The sequence below is a fragment of the Pyrus communis genome, chromosome 4 (assembly GCF_041283825.1).
Source record: "Pyrus communis isolate YQ-2024b chromosome 4, ASM4128382v1, whole genome shotgun sequence".
Taxonomy (NCBI): domain Eukaryota; kingdom Viridiplantae; phylum Streptophyta; class Magnoliopsida; order Rosales; family Rosaceae; genus Pyrus; species Pyrus communis.
In genome coordinates, this window is record NC_142568.1 from 8,709,527 (window position 1) to 8,724,732 (window position 15,206).

Genomic DNA, 15,206 nt, shown 5'->3' on the forward strand with positions numbered 1-15,206 from the left:
ACATATTATTTATTTATTTATTAAACCAAACAATTATTATTTTATTTTTTAAAATTGTAAATAAAAAAAATTTTGGGGGGGGGGGGGAATTTAAAATTTTGGGGGAGGGAATTTAAAATTTTGGGAGGGAATTTTGGGGGGGATATTTGCCGCAATTTTTTTTTTCTGTCGGTTATAACCGATAGTAAAGAAAATTTTCTATCGGTTTTTATTTTAAAAATGTTTATGTCGGTTTTATACTCCAATCCTCCAAACTCACACCCACTCAGACGCTCTCTCTCATTCTCTCTCTCTCTCTCTCTCTCTCTCTTTCTCTTTCTTTCATTTATTCATTATTCTCTATTCATTTCTTCATTAATCTTCCAAATCTTTCCAATTCCTCCTCTGAAATCCCCAACCCTAAACAAGAAGTTTTCAAAAACGAGGAAATGATCGACCAAGAACCCAACGCGCCGACTCCGATGGTAACGGGGATGATCGTCAACGATACGTACGAATTCTCGGCTCCGTGCTTTTTCGACTTCATATGGGACGAGAGCGAAGACGACATGCGCAAGGCCGAGCTCTCACTTATGCTCCTTCACGCATGTCTGCTTCCCTAATGCTTCTTTCTATCTTACTTTTTTTCTATTCCAGTTGTGGTTTATAGCTTTATACCTATGTCTTTATTGCGTCTTCTATTGGAATAAGTCAATGTTTAAGAGAAAAGGAATGTAAATATTCTGTAATTATTAGTGTCTTGTTTAGGAAGGATAATATATCCTTTATTTGTTTCCTTTTGTAACAAGGATTGTATGTACCTATTTACACAGAATTATGGAATATACGAGATTAAGCCATAAAATTCTATTTGGCATCGGAGCCTAGTCATAACCCTAAAATATTTTTTTCTACTGTATCTGCTGCTGCTGCGTTTAAGGCTGTAGCTTTAAGTTTTTCTGCTGTGTTATTTGCAGCACAAACCGAGAGCTGCAGGGTTAAGTACCTGTTGTGGTCAGCAAGGTATTGTGTGCATGTTTTCATGGCAAGCGGTCAGGAAGGAATGGGGCTCAAATTGGAGGGTCGGTTGCATGGCGCGGCCGACAACTCAATTTTGAGTCCAATTGTAATACAAAGTGATGCTTCAAATGTATCGAATACTATAAAGCTCAATGGATCAAATTATCCTCTTTGGTCCAAAGTATTGGAGATGCATATCGTTGGGCGTGGTAAGAAAGGGTTCGTGACAGGAAGCATCAAAAAACACAAGGAGAACAGTGCCGAGTATGAAGCTTGGGAGACCGGGAACGCCATTGTGAAATGGTGATTGATTAATTCCATGGATCTTACCATCATGGGTTTTTTCATCCATCTCCGTATTGCTAGAGAAGTTTGGGAAGAAGTTGCTCGAACGTATTACGACAGGTTTGATATTTCTCAAATTTATGAGTTGAAAGTGAAGTCATTCAGACTTCGACAAGAAAGGAGGCCTATCGGTGTATATTATGCCGATCTTAAAGTCGTTTGGCAAGAATTGGATCAGAGGAGACCAATCAAGATGGAATGTGTGGGTGACTTGAAGACACTTCGAAAGGAGATCCAACTAGATCGTGTGTATGCTTTTTTGGCAAGGCTTGATGATATATTTGATAAGGTGCATAGTGATGTCTTGAGATCACAACCTTTACCATCTGTGGAGGAAGTGTTTTCTGTTGTGAGGCGGGAAGCACAACGCCATGCAACGATGATGGATAGTAATGGCGTTGGGAATCAGCGAGGAGTCTTTTCCGTGGCTATGGTATCCCGGCCACCTTCGGGTAACCGGACCTTTAAGCCTTCATCATCAACAACTTCTCAGCCATTCACTAGGGAAAATAAGGATGACTTGAAGTGTACTTTTTGCGGGCAAACCCGTCATACAGAAGATACATGTTTTCAGAAACATGGAGTACTTGACTGGTTTCCGGAATTGAAGAAAAAGTTGCATGCCAAGGAGCGAGGTATTGGTGGCACAAGAGGAGGCCGTGCATCCGTGGCTACTACTCCCAAGGATGTTGTACCCCCCTTTGGTGATCCTAGTCACAGTTTGCTGACTAGGACCACTCCTAGTGACACCCTGTCCATTCCAGGTAGTATGGGGCATGCATTTTTAGCCTCTGATATGGAACATCATACAGGTTAGATTCTAGACTTGGGTGCAACCAATCATATGACTTTTGATAAGAATTTATTTACTAGTATGACAACGAGTTCACGGAAATGTATTGCAACTGCCAATGGACAAACAACACCGGTTTTAGGGGCAGGCACGGTGCACCTCACACCGGCCCTTCCTCTTCATTATTGCTTGCTTGTTCCCTCATTGTCTCATAATTTGTTATCTATTCCTCAAGTTACTGAGCAATTAGATTGTGTTGTGCTTATGTATCCACTTTTTTGTTTACTTCAGGATATTCAGACCAAGGTGATAATTGGGCGTGGCACTAAGAGAGAGGGGTTATACTATGTGGATGACGTCGTTCTTGGTAGAACTAATGCAATTTGAGCATCCCGTACCAATAATTTATCAGAAATTTGGTTATTGCATCGTCGGTTAGGACATGCTTCGTTTGGTTATTTAAGGTGTATGTTGTCTAGTCTATTTCATGCAATAAAAGAATCAAACTTACATTGTGAAGTATGTATTCTAGCAAAGAGTCATCGTGCTTTGTTTCTTTCTAGTATGAATAAAAGATTATTACCTTTTGATCTTGTGCACTCGGATGTTTGGGGTCCCTCTCCTGTTAGTACTTTGTCTGGCATTAAGTGGTTTGTTACCTTTGTAGAAGATTGCACACGTATGACGTGGATTTATGTGATGAAAAATAAAAGTGATGTGAGTATGGTATTTCGGTCATTCTCCAAAATGGTTGCAACGCAATATTCCTTTGTTATTAAGGTTCTCCACTCTGATAATAGAGGTGAATATATTGGTTCCGAGTTGTCTAACTTTCTCCGAGATCAAGGAATCTTGCATGAAACTACTTGTCCTCATACCCCACAACAAAATGGGGTTGCGGAGAGAAAGAACCGTCATATCTTGGAGACTGCCCATGCCTTGCTTATTGGTGCATCTGTACCTAACCGGTTCTGGCATGATATGGTCACTTATGCTGTGCATGTCATTAACCGTATGCCATCCCGGGTGTTTGACTTTCTTACACCTCTCCAAGTGTTAATGAAGTTTGTTCCAGTCGTGTCCACCCATACTCTTACTCCCCATGTCTTTGGGTGTGTAGCTTATGTTCATATTCATAAGATTCATCGTAGTAAGTTGGATTCATGTGCTCACCGGTGTATTTTCCTTGGTTTTGCTCCTCAACAGAAAAAGTATAAGTGTTACCATCCAGAAACTCGCCATATGTATGTGACCATGGATGTTACTTTTTTGAAGTCCGAGTATTTTTATGTTTCGATTCCATCACCTTCTAATCACTAAGGGGAGAATATTATCGGTGATATTGGGTGGTTCGAAATATGTGGCTCAAAGGAAGAAGGAAGCTGTGAAAGCTCTCAGCATACTACAGAAATGAGCCGTGAAGGCTCACGGCAAGAGCCTGCGGAGCACTGGAGTTTTATTCAGCCACCTGAGCCTTCTTGGCAACAACTTGCTAAATGTGATGAAAAAAGTCGGCATGAACTTACCGAGCTAGTCACGCCAGTGCCTACCGAATCTGTAATCCCCTCTTTCTCGACTTCGATAGTGCCACCCAATATGTTTCCTCTAAATATCCCTGAGGTAAGTACTACTAATACTCATGTAAGTAATCCAGATAACATTGTGAGTACACATATAAGTTGCCACCAAGGCAAAATCGTGGTGTTCCTCCTGACAGGTTTTCTCCTGAAGGAAAAATGAAGTATCTAATTGCTAATTATGTGTTGTGCTCGAACCTTGCCCCGGAATGCCAAGCCTGGGTAAATAATATAGAAGCAATCCAAGCATCAACCAGAGTTGAGGAGGCCTTGAAAGATCCTAAATGGGCTGTTGCAATGGATGAAGAAATGATGGCATTACATAAGAATGATATATGGGAGGTAACGAAGCTACCTAAAGGAAAGAAACCGGTTGGGTGTAGATGGGTCTTTACAGTTAAATACAAGGTAGCCGGATCAGTAGACAGGTATAAAGCAAGGTTAGTGGCAAAGGGTTATACTCAGACTTATGATGTTGATTATCAAGAAACTTTTTCTCCAGTGGCGAAGATGAATACAATACGTGTTTTAATCTCTTTAGCTGCTAATTTGAATTGGCCATTGAAACAATTGGATGTAAAAAATGCTTTTCTTCACAGGCATTTGGAAGAAGAGGTATATATGGATTTTCCTCTAGGGTTCAATACCGGAGGGAAAACTGGAGTATGTAATTGTTAAAGTCACTTTACGGACTTAAACAGTCACCTCATGCATGGTTTGGAAAATTCACTCAAGTGATGAGAAGAATTGGGTATTATCAGAGTCACTCGAACCACACATTATTCGTGAAACGGAGAAGTGGAAAAGTGACAGCCTTAATTATTTATATAGATGACATGATAATAACAGGTAATGATACAGAAAAGATGATGAGGCTAGAGCGAAACCTGGCTACCGAATTCGAGATGAAGAATCTAGGAGATTTGAAATATTTTCTTGGTGTGGAGGTTGCTCAGTCATCTAGAGGTATTTTCTTATCTTAACTTAAATACGTTCTAAATTTATTAAAAGAAACAGGAATGCTGGGATGTAAACTGGTGGACACTCCTATCGTGGAAAAACATTATTTGGGGATTTATCCATATCAAGAACTGGTTGACAAAGGTAGGTATCAAAGATTGGTGGGGAGGCTGATTTATTTGCCTCACACTCCTCTAGATATTGCCTATGCTGTAAGTGTGGTAAGTCAATTTATGCACTCACCAAGCGTGGATCATGTGGCGGCAGTAATGAGAATCTTGGCTTATTTGAAGTCTGCACTTGGTAAAGGGATCTTGTATGTGTCTCATGGACATATGAGGATCAAGGGTTTTACTGACGCTGATTAGGCAAGTGATGTGACTGCTAAAAGGTCTACATCTGGGTATTTTACATTTGTTGGAGGTAATTTGGTCACTTGGCGAAGCAAGAAACAAAATGTAGTATCAAGATCCTCTACTGAAGCCGAGTATAAGGGAATGGCATAGGGTGTGTGTGAAATTCTTTGGCTATGGAAGTTACTTTGGAGTCTCGGTTTTAAACAGATAGAAGCAATAAAGTTGTATTGTGATAATAAGTCCGCTAGAGGTATAGCTGAGAATCCAGTACAACGTGATAGGACTAAACGTGTGGAGGTTGACAGACATTTTATCAAAGAAAAGTTGGAGAAGAAGATTGTGTCAATACCATTTGTGAACTCAAAAGAACAACTTGCAGACATTCTTACCCATGCCATGTGTAGTAGGCGTTTTGATGATTCACTAGTCAAGTTGGGCATGAGTAATATCTATGCTCCAACTTGAGGGGGAGTATTGGAATAAGTCAATGTTTAAGAGAAAAGGAATGTAAATATTCTGTAATTATTAGTGTCTTGTTTAGGAAGGATAATATGTACGTTATTTGTTTCCTTTTGTAACAAGGATTGTATATACCTATTCACACATAATTATGGACTATACGAGATTAAGTCGTAAAATTCTATTTCTTCTTCATCAGGGTTTCTCTCAGATCTGTTGATTTCGATTTTAGGGCTTTTTGCTTTTCTTCTCTCAATTGTGTAAAATTTCTGTAAACTTACTGGATTTTGAGGGTTTTAATTTTGGTTTTGTGGCCAATTTTGTCACAATTCCAAACATTTCTTGCAATTGAAATAGATTAGGAAGCGATACCGCAATTTGGATGCTTGCTCTGTTTTTTGGAGTTTGATTATCAAAAAACGTTTCTTGCAATTGAAATAGATTAAGGGCTGATATATTTTTTACTTTTTTTGTTAACATAGAGAGAGAGAGGATTCTTAGAGACACCAAGAAAGTTCTCAATTAGGCAACAATCTTAGGCATTTAAGGGAGTTGTTACTTGTTGAAATTAGATTTAAACTTTCTGGACTGTCGTTTTTTCTTTCCCAAATTTGTTGCAGAATTTGAACTAGGTTTTATGGTATGAACTTGACTGGAATTTTTGTTTGATGGAGCAATAGATATTCAATTTGTGCTTTTTGGATGATTTTTGTCCTTGATCAATAAGAATAGTGGCAATGTGCTGTTTGTAATGGGTCGTATATATTTTTTTATTATTAATATATTTTCTGTTGGTTTTATGCAACAAGAATGCTTTTATTTATTTTTTATTAATATCTTTTCTGTCGATTATATCCGACACAAGTTTTGTCGATTTTAGCCTACAGAGAATGCTTTTATTTATTCATTATTAATTATTTTCTGTCGGTTATATTTGACACAAGTTTTGTCGGTTTTAGAGTATTTTCTGTTAGAAAATTCATTTTCTGACGTTGGCAATTCTATCGCTTATTATATCCACCAGTGCATCCATTTTTTGTCGGATTTTGCTTAAATCCGACAGTAATATACGATTCTTGTCGGTTATCATAGCGACACTAATAAATGATTTCGCAGTACTGAAGTAGTCTTAGGTTTGATTCTCGCCAAAGGCGAGTTTGAACCATATTATTGCTAGCCCACTGTGAGGCTAAACCCACCCACCCATCCCCCTTAGTGTACATACTATCGTTTGTTGAGGGAACAAAAAAAAGAAAAAAGAAAAGAAAAAAAAAGAGGTCTCTAAATAATCATTTAACTAAAATAACATTAATAGGACTAGTTAATTTGATACAACAAATTGAATGTCAATGCTCTCTTCAGATCCTCCTTCGTCTTGGTTCCTACATGGCATTTACTTTAGTAGATGTTGACACACCCCGACCGCAATGACACAAGTTATGAGGTCGTTATGTGCTAGCTGACACTAAATTGACCATATGGCACCATTGTGAGGTGGCGTCATAAGCCAACTTAATGATGAAGCCATTGTAAGATATTTATGATGTGTAAGAATTTGAACAAAAAGGTCATTAATAATAAATCCAATGATGGTACAAAGTTCACTTATCAACCTTCCCATTTGGGGACACAAATTATCTTGGGATTAAATCCCGTTATTATCGCATCATATGAGAGCAGCTAGAAGTTTCACACAACAATAAACACATAAAACTGCAATGTTGTGCATAATCAAAAGTGCGATCATGCAATTACTACAGTTAAGATAAAATTGCAGTAAATGAACCATCACCCTAAATCCAAAAATTGCAGTAAATGAATCATCATCCTAAATCCAAAGGATGAAAGCCTCACTGCCAAGCCCAACTCATCACGACCAATTTTCTCCTTATTCTCGTTACATCCTAAGGGGCTCAACAAAACAAAAATGTGAGTTGACCAGTTTTATCACGTCAAAATCATTCGAATATAATAACCCCTATTTTGAAATCATATATAGTGAAAACTACATCATATTAATGCTACAATAATAGTAGTCAAGAACAACTCAATCTTGCTCGTCATATTAATGAAAGTAATGCAATCACAAACAAAGTAATGTATTGCAAGCAGGTGAAGTGGTGTCTACCTCATCGATATCTAGAGTCTACTAGCAAATCTAGCCTCTAATAGAATGGAATGCACTTGCAATAAATCCTACGGCCGTAGGTAGCTATACGATATGTATGATAACCATGTGGTGAAAATAAATAACCAATGATCTCAAGATATCATCTAATATTAATTCAAGTATAAGTCTCGTCAAAGATTATCATAAGCAATATGCATTTGTATATAAAAGCATATAAAAATATAACATAAAAACATTTGAGTTTTCAAAGGGGTCCACTCACAAGTAAGCAGAGCATCATTCGTCAATAGGTTCCTTGCCTATTCTCTTTTTATCCTTTAATAAACCTGTGATAATCATATAAAGCTAAGTTAAGCTTTAATCGACATTTTATGGAAAATCATCCAAAACTACCATTTAGGTAATGAATTTTCACAAACAGAGAGAGCCATGTGATTTAGATTACCAAAAAAACCTAAAGATAGGTCACGGGTCCTGCACTCACCACCATACACGCCGCCAAGCGCCACTGTGCTTCAGTTACGTGCCACCACGTCCACCTCGGTAGTGTCACATGCCACCGTGGTGGTGTCACACGCTGGAAAAACACCCTGGGAAACCATCGCATGTGAACATGCCGCTGTACTCGCCGTCACGGTTCAGCAAGTAGACATTTTGCCGTTGCTAGAGCCACGCGCTGGTGCGATGAGGGTTTAAAGGTGTTTATGGGAATATACCTCTGTCGTTAAAATATTCTATCAAGGTTAACGGAAATCCAGGTCCTACCGTTAAGGTTAACGATGACCGTCACCAGCAGTCGTCTGTCGGTGTCGGAAACTGCAAAAAGGTACCAAGGGTTGCAGAGGGTGAATTTAGTCCCAAATTTCATGAATTTCACGTTAAAACTTGTAGAAAACACAACTACAAGGCATAAGGACTTATTTTGTACAGATTTATGAGCAATGAGGGTCGAATCCACCTTGGATTCGGCAAATTCCCTTTTAAAGGCCTTCGCCGAATTCTGGAGACGAAAAGCAGAGTGCATGTATGTTAAATCTTAGTAATTTCAAGCTAAAATTTACATGTAATAGGGTATCTAAGTACATGGGATTGGTTCAAGTTGGATACGAGCTCCATAAATCATAAACTCGCCAGAGTTTGCTCGGAGAAGATGACCAGAAGTTGGGCACATGCGCAAAGAGACATGTAGGAGTTAGAACTCGAAAAATAGGCTCAAATCTTACCAATTTCAGTCCACGTCGAAAAAGAGATTGAGTGAAGGCATTGCAAACCAAATCGACCTCAAACTCAATGGTAGTCTTGCTAAAATTCAACTTCAAAGCTAGGCATGCATATGCAGAGAATAATGAGGCTAAGAACTCACGGATTCAAGCTTAAACCAGCTGAAAATTCACTTCCAACACACTTAGAAACCCAGAAATAAAGGAGAAGGGAAGAATGTCACCAAAGATTGAAGGTTAGAGCTCGGAGCTTTCGAGTTCCATGGCAGGTCACTACACAGTGCTCCGCTGGCACATGCAAAGGTATAGCTAGGTTCCTTTAGTCCCAGAGATTAAGGTTTCAAGGTTTTGGGGTTGGATTTGCTTCAGTTTCGAAGAGAAAAGGGGACAAGAGCTCTCAGAGCTTTAGAGAGAGTGTGAGAGAATTCGAGAGTTAGAGAAATGAGAAAGGAAAGAAAGATGGAGTGGGTATTATCCCACTTAAAAATAATTTTAAGTGAAATTACAAATTTACCCTTCTATTTATTTTAAATTATAAATAAGCCCTCGAGGCTTCGATTCATAATTTTCTTTCGACATAAACCTATCGCACGAAAATTAAGGTTATAAAACTTAAGAAAGTATAAGAATATTAATCTTAAGTTGAGGCTTGAAAATTGATTAAGACACCAACTTAAGGGCAAAATGGTCATTTTATATGTTTCGGGAATGAAATACAATATTTTAAGGAATGGGTTGTAACAGATGTTGGTTAAAGACATGTGGAGATTCCATTGATGTGGATTGGGTTTTCTTATTTAATTATTGTATTTTCATTAAATAGATTGTTGGGGGGCATTTCTAAGGTACAGACTTTAGAAACCGACCTTTGCGTACAGATGGAAATCAGATGGTCGTAATTTGCTGAGGTCATGGTAGAATTGGGTTGTTGTGACTAGGTGCAATTAAAAATTTTAAATTTTTTTATTCACTATGTATCTTTTGGTTGGAGAGGAAGGAAAAGGTGAGTAACTAAGGGATTTTGGCGCACTGAAGAGAGAAAAAAGGGCGGAGAGAAGGAGTTAGGGTGAGGAATTGATTTCAGCTGGATTGAAGGTGCGTTGCGACTGTGACCTGGTAATCTTATACCTTTAATTTTTTTGGTTAACTGATGTGTTGTTATCGCCGAGATAGGGAGAGATTAAGGTTGTCTTTGTTGGGAATGAGTGGTAGAGAGAGGGAGCTAGTGAAGCCTGGGAGGGTACAATTTTAAGTGGATTGATTGGGACCCGGTAAATCCGATACCTTTAATTTTTTTTTTGGTTCACTGGTGTGTTTTTGTCGGAGAGAGTGGGATAGTGGGAGAAGGGAACTAGGGTGAGGAATTGATTTCAATTAGAGTGAACGTATGTTATGACTGTGACCTGAATCTTGTACCTTTAATTTTTTTTTTTTTTTGGTTCACTAGGTGTGTTTTTGTCGTCGAGAAAGAGAGGCAAAGTGAGGAAGCTGGTGAAGGGTGTGAAGGCTCAAATTGGTGTGGATTGGAGTTGTGAAGTTTAGTCTTTGAAGAAGTCCAGAACCTATGTTATAATCCATTTCCATTCCATTTCGGTATTTATAATTCTGGGATTTGAATTTATAATGGTGGTTGGTTACCACTAGACTTGATTGGAGTCATGAAATTGGACTTAATATATAGGTGCAAAACTTGTGTTAGGTTGTGATAAGGTGTGTAGATTTGTAGCAAGTAGACATAGAAGTGTTATTTGATAGGTGATGAGTTAGAAACAAACAAAATTGTTGTGGAAAGAGAAGATGTAGATGGAGGGGATCAATCTAGTGTAGGGGATCACTCTGGTGCAGGAAGGGTTGAATTAGTTTTTCCAACAGTGGACGATGAGTTTAAATCGAAACTGAAAATGAAGTTTGAGTCGTTGGATGAAGGGTACACTTTTTACAACAATTATGCACTTGCATCGGGGTTTAGGATTCGGAAGCATAGTAGTAAAAAGTCAGTGATGGTGAATGTTGGTTAAGTAAAGAATTTGTTTGTTACAAATAAGATAAGAAGAGGGTAGATGCTAATCCCAAACCGAATAAGAAAGGTAGGAGAAGAGATGCTAGAACTGATTGGAAGGCAAAATTTGTGTTGAATAAGGGAATTGGTTGTGAAAAGTTTGATGTAATAGTTTTTCGTGAAAGACACAACCACCCTATGTCAAGTACGTCAGACAAATTTAGATCACATAGTCAAGTTTAAGAGGCAAAGAAGACAATGATTAAACAATGTTTGCAGGCCAATATTTCCTTAAGTAAACAAGTGGGTTTATTGGAGGTGCAAAATAAAGAGGATTGGAAATATTGGTTACACCCCTAAGGATATGTATAACGCTGAACAACTGTGAACTCATGTAATCGGGCATGATGTAATTGAAAGACGATTTTGAGGATGAGAAAGAGAAACCCGATTCATTTTATTTCAAGATGGAGGTTGATGAAGGCGAAGCACTTGTCAATTTGTTTTAGGCGGAATCTAAGTCCTGACGTGCTTACGGCCATTTTGGTGATGTCATTGTGTTTGACATTACTTTCAACATCAATGTGTACGGGATGATATTTGCTTATTTGTTAGGAGTTAATAACCATGGTTAAAGCACGGTATTGGGTTGTGCATTCTTAAAAAATGAAAAAATCGAGAGCTTTGAGTCGTTGTTTGAAGAAATGCTTAAAGCTTTGTCGGGTGAGCCACCATAAGTCATAATTACGGATCAAGATGCAGCCATAACAAAGGCTATTGGCAACAAACTACCAACCATCTTTCATCGGTACTGCATATAGCATATTATTAAGAAGTTCAATGACAAGGGTTAGCTGGAGGGCGTTTTCAAGGAGTTGCATGATTGCATATGGGATATCGAAAGAAGAATTTGAGGTAAGGTTGAAGTCGTTGGTAGAAGAACATGAGTTGGTTGGTAAAGCATGGCTTGAGGACATTTATGAGTATCGTGCAAATTGGGATTCGACATTTGGTAAGCACACTTTTCCGCAAGAATGTTGAGCAGTCAACGTGCAAAAAGTTCTCATTCCTTTTTCAAGCACTATGTGCATAGGAAGCAGTCTTTGATTGAATTCATCATTAGGTGTAATCAAGCCCTTGGATGGCAACATCAGAAAGAGGTTGTTGGTGACCATAATGATGAAAACTGTGCGCCTTCATTGTAGTTTCACACCACAATGGAAGCTCAAGTGGCCAAATTGTACACACGGTTTATGTTCGGAAAGTTTCAAGTGGAGGAATTGAAGATTTTGACTTGTTTCTTGAAGGAGAAGTCAATGGATAGGAATGAGCCACTGTACAAAGTACTTGAGAGGGTTGTAGGGGTGAAAAAGATTAAGAGGTTAGTGGTTGATAAGAGCTTGGGTTATGCTAAATGTAGCTACAAAGAGATGGAGTTTCGACAAGTTCTTTGTCGTCACATATTGGCCTACTTGAGAATGAAACAAATAGAGTGGCTGCTAGAATGTTGCATTCAGAAGGTGACTTCAAACCACCAAATTCGGCATTGTGCTGGACACAGAAGGGAAAAAAATGGGCAAAGACATCGACAATTCTACCGTGTTGAAAAAAGGTTAGTTTTCAAGAAAAGGTTTACAGTTGATTGACAAGGTGGTGATGTCAGAGGGAGGTAGTCAATTTCTGTCTCGGACTCTGTACAAAGCTAAACTCTTTGGTTGGTGGTAACCATGGTTGGAAAAGAAAAGAGATTGAAGAGGGATGTAGAAGTTCTCAAACCAAGGTGCTTGAAATCCCATTCAAGTTAAAAAAAGGGGGTCGAAAACAATTACAAAAGAGAAATGAAGTCAATATCAGAGACACATCGATGGTAAGAAGATGTCCATATGCAAACATAAGGTATGAAACGAAATTAATCATCGCTTATGGTTTGGCTCACAATATATTTGTGGTTGTAATATTTAAAACACGATTAGATTGTTTTGTTATTGTCCAGTTATTGCCTGACCGAACCCAAAGAACACACACAGGCCATACCGAGCGCCTTTCCTAGTGATGTTTTCGAAGAAAATGAAGATGCTGGCCCTCATCCTAATTCAATGCCAACCCAAAATAGTAACGCTCATTTGACCACTGGAAATTCAGGAGTGCTAGACTATCTTTACGAATATATATTGAATGACCCATTAAATAGGGTCTGAAAAGTAAAGTGTGCCTAGTCATTTTTTATACAAGATGTCTTAAGTTTGCAAGAGGATGAACTATTATTTTTCTGTGGTCATAGTTGGTTGTTTTAGATTGTTTATGTGTGTAACAATAGTGATGGAAATTATGATACACTAACTATGACTTGTGGTGAATGTATATGAATATTTGTAACACCTTATGAAGGTTTATGAAAATATCACTTGCGTCATTTACTGAAGATCCTAAGGATCATTGGCTGCCTTATGAGCTACCTTTATGTACTTATGCTCATTGTACTCACCACCATCTCTGACAATGTCATCCACATGTAAGGGAAAATGCAGTCCCAATCATATGTCAACCGAATCTGATGGAGGTACGAATGAAATTTCTCAAACCCATCATAAAAAGCGGGGTCACACTATTATTAGAGATACTTATTTGCCCATGAAGTGATTGACCTATGGCGTACATCTTCCTCCTCTTTTAGAACTCGTTCATCATACTTATGCTTTCAACTATATATAGGCGTTTGTACTGGGTCGATTTGTACAACGCCTTGTTAAACACCAAGGTGAACTCTTTTTTGATGCACTTTTAATGCCACAAAATGACAGAGCGTGAGTTGACACAAAATTTTCTCTTGGCTTCTGCAATTTGATCGGTCGGATCATCGAAATCATCATCGTTCCCCAAAAGAGCCATGACATATGTGGTTGCCATGGTTGTAGACAAACTAAGTGTTGGTTACTTAATTATCCTTCCACTATAGATGATCAATTTAGATGTCTTTAAATGCCACACAACAAAAACTGGATGGAAGTGACGAATTTATGACGGTCTATTGTAGATATATGATGGCTTGTGAATAGTTGTGTTAAGCTTTCAGGTAGTCAGTTTAAAACGAGTTTGTCATCAATATTCCTTCCAATTCCTTAACCTTGTTTGTGTAACTACATTAAGAATGTATTGTGCATGAACTAAGTGTTGGCTACTTAATTGTCCTAGGCTTCCATTTATAAATGATCAATTTAGATATCATTAAATGCCACACGACAAAAATTGGAAAGAAAGGAAGGATTTATGATGGTCTATTGTAGGTTTATGATGGCTTGTGAATACTTGTGTAAAGCTATCAGGTAATAAGTTTACAACTAGTTGGTGATCAATATTCCTTCAAATTCCTTAACCTATTTGTGTAATTGCATTAAGAATGTGTTGTGGTAGTTACAAAATTTTCAATTTGTATACAGTGTCATTTAATACGCCAAACAATTGATGGTTTTGCATGTGTGTGTGTGTGTGTGTGTGTGTTTATAAGCTCTTATGAAGAATTATGTCTACTCTACTACATTCTTGTCCATTTGGTCATAAATTTTGATATTCACAAGTGAGACAAAAACTCAGTAGTACACATAAACATTTCACCACTCCCATAAGACATTCTACAAACATTTGTGTTTCAAAAAAATGTACTTATCCCACTCCTGCATGCAATCTTAAAGACATTGTATATGCAACTGAGAACCAAAAAACATGTACTCATCCCACTCACATAAAGTTAATTTGGTGTAGCATTACCATAAGTAAGGACCTCGTCTACAATTACATGATGAATGGCTTGATCATTGGGTAGCACAAGGCATAAAATTTAAAAGAAATAACCCCTTCGTGTACATCAAGTTTCTTCTTCAATTCCTCTTCCTCCTTAATGTAGGTGCAGCCCTTGGATTTGTCAATTGGTTCAACTGCATTCAAGTATTTCATGTGGTAGATGCCAACAAGCAACCTCGTTGCCTCGGTTTTAATTCTTGGTTTGCCTTTTCAACAGTTCTTAACTCATTTCAAATACGTTTGATTTCACCAACGATCTGAATGTGTTTACTCTTCCAAAACAAAGCAGACTGTGTAGGGCTATTTATACCTAAAGAAATATGCTTGGAATGACGCGTACCACCACTTTTGTAAGGATGTGGCCATTTCTTACCCCAATTTGATTCTTTGACATGGGTTGTATTGAGGGTGATTTCATGTTGAGATTTAGATTTGGGTGTAGACCAAACATATTTTGGATTGGGAGTACTAAAGGCGACTGGATTTGTTTTGGGAGGTGGGGTATTAATTGGAGGAGGCGTTATGAGTGTTGGTGTATTTTGGAGGATTTGAGATGAATTTTTAGTGGT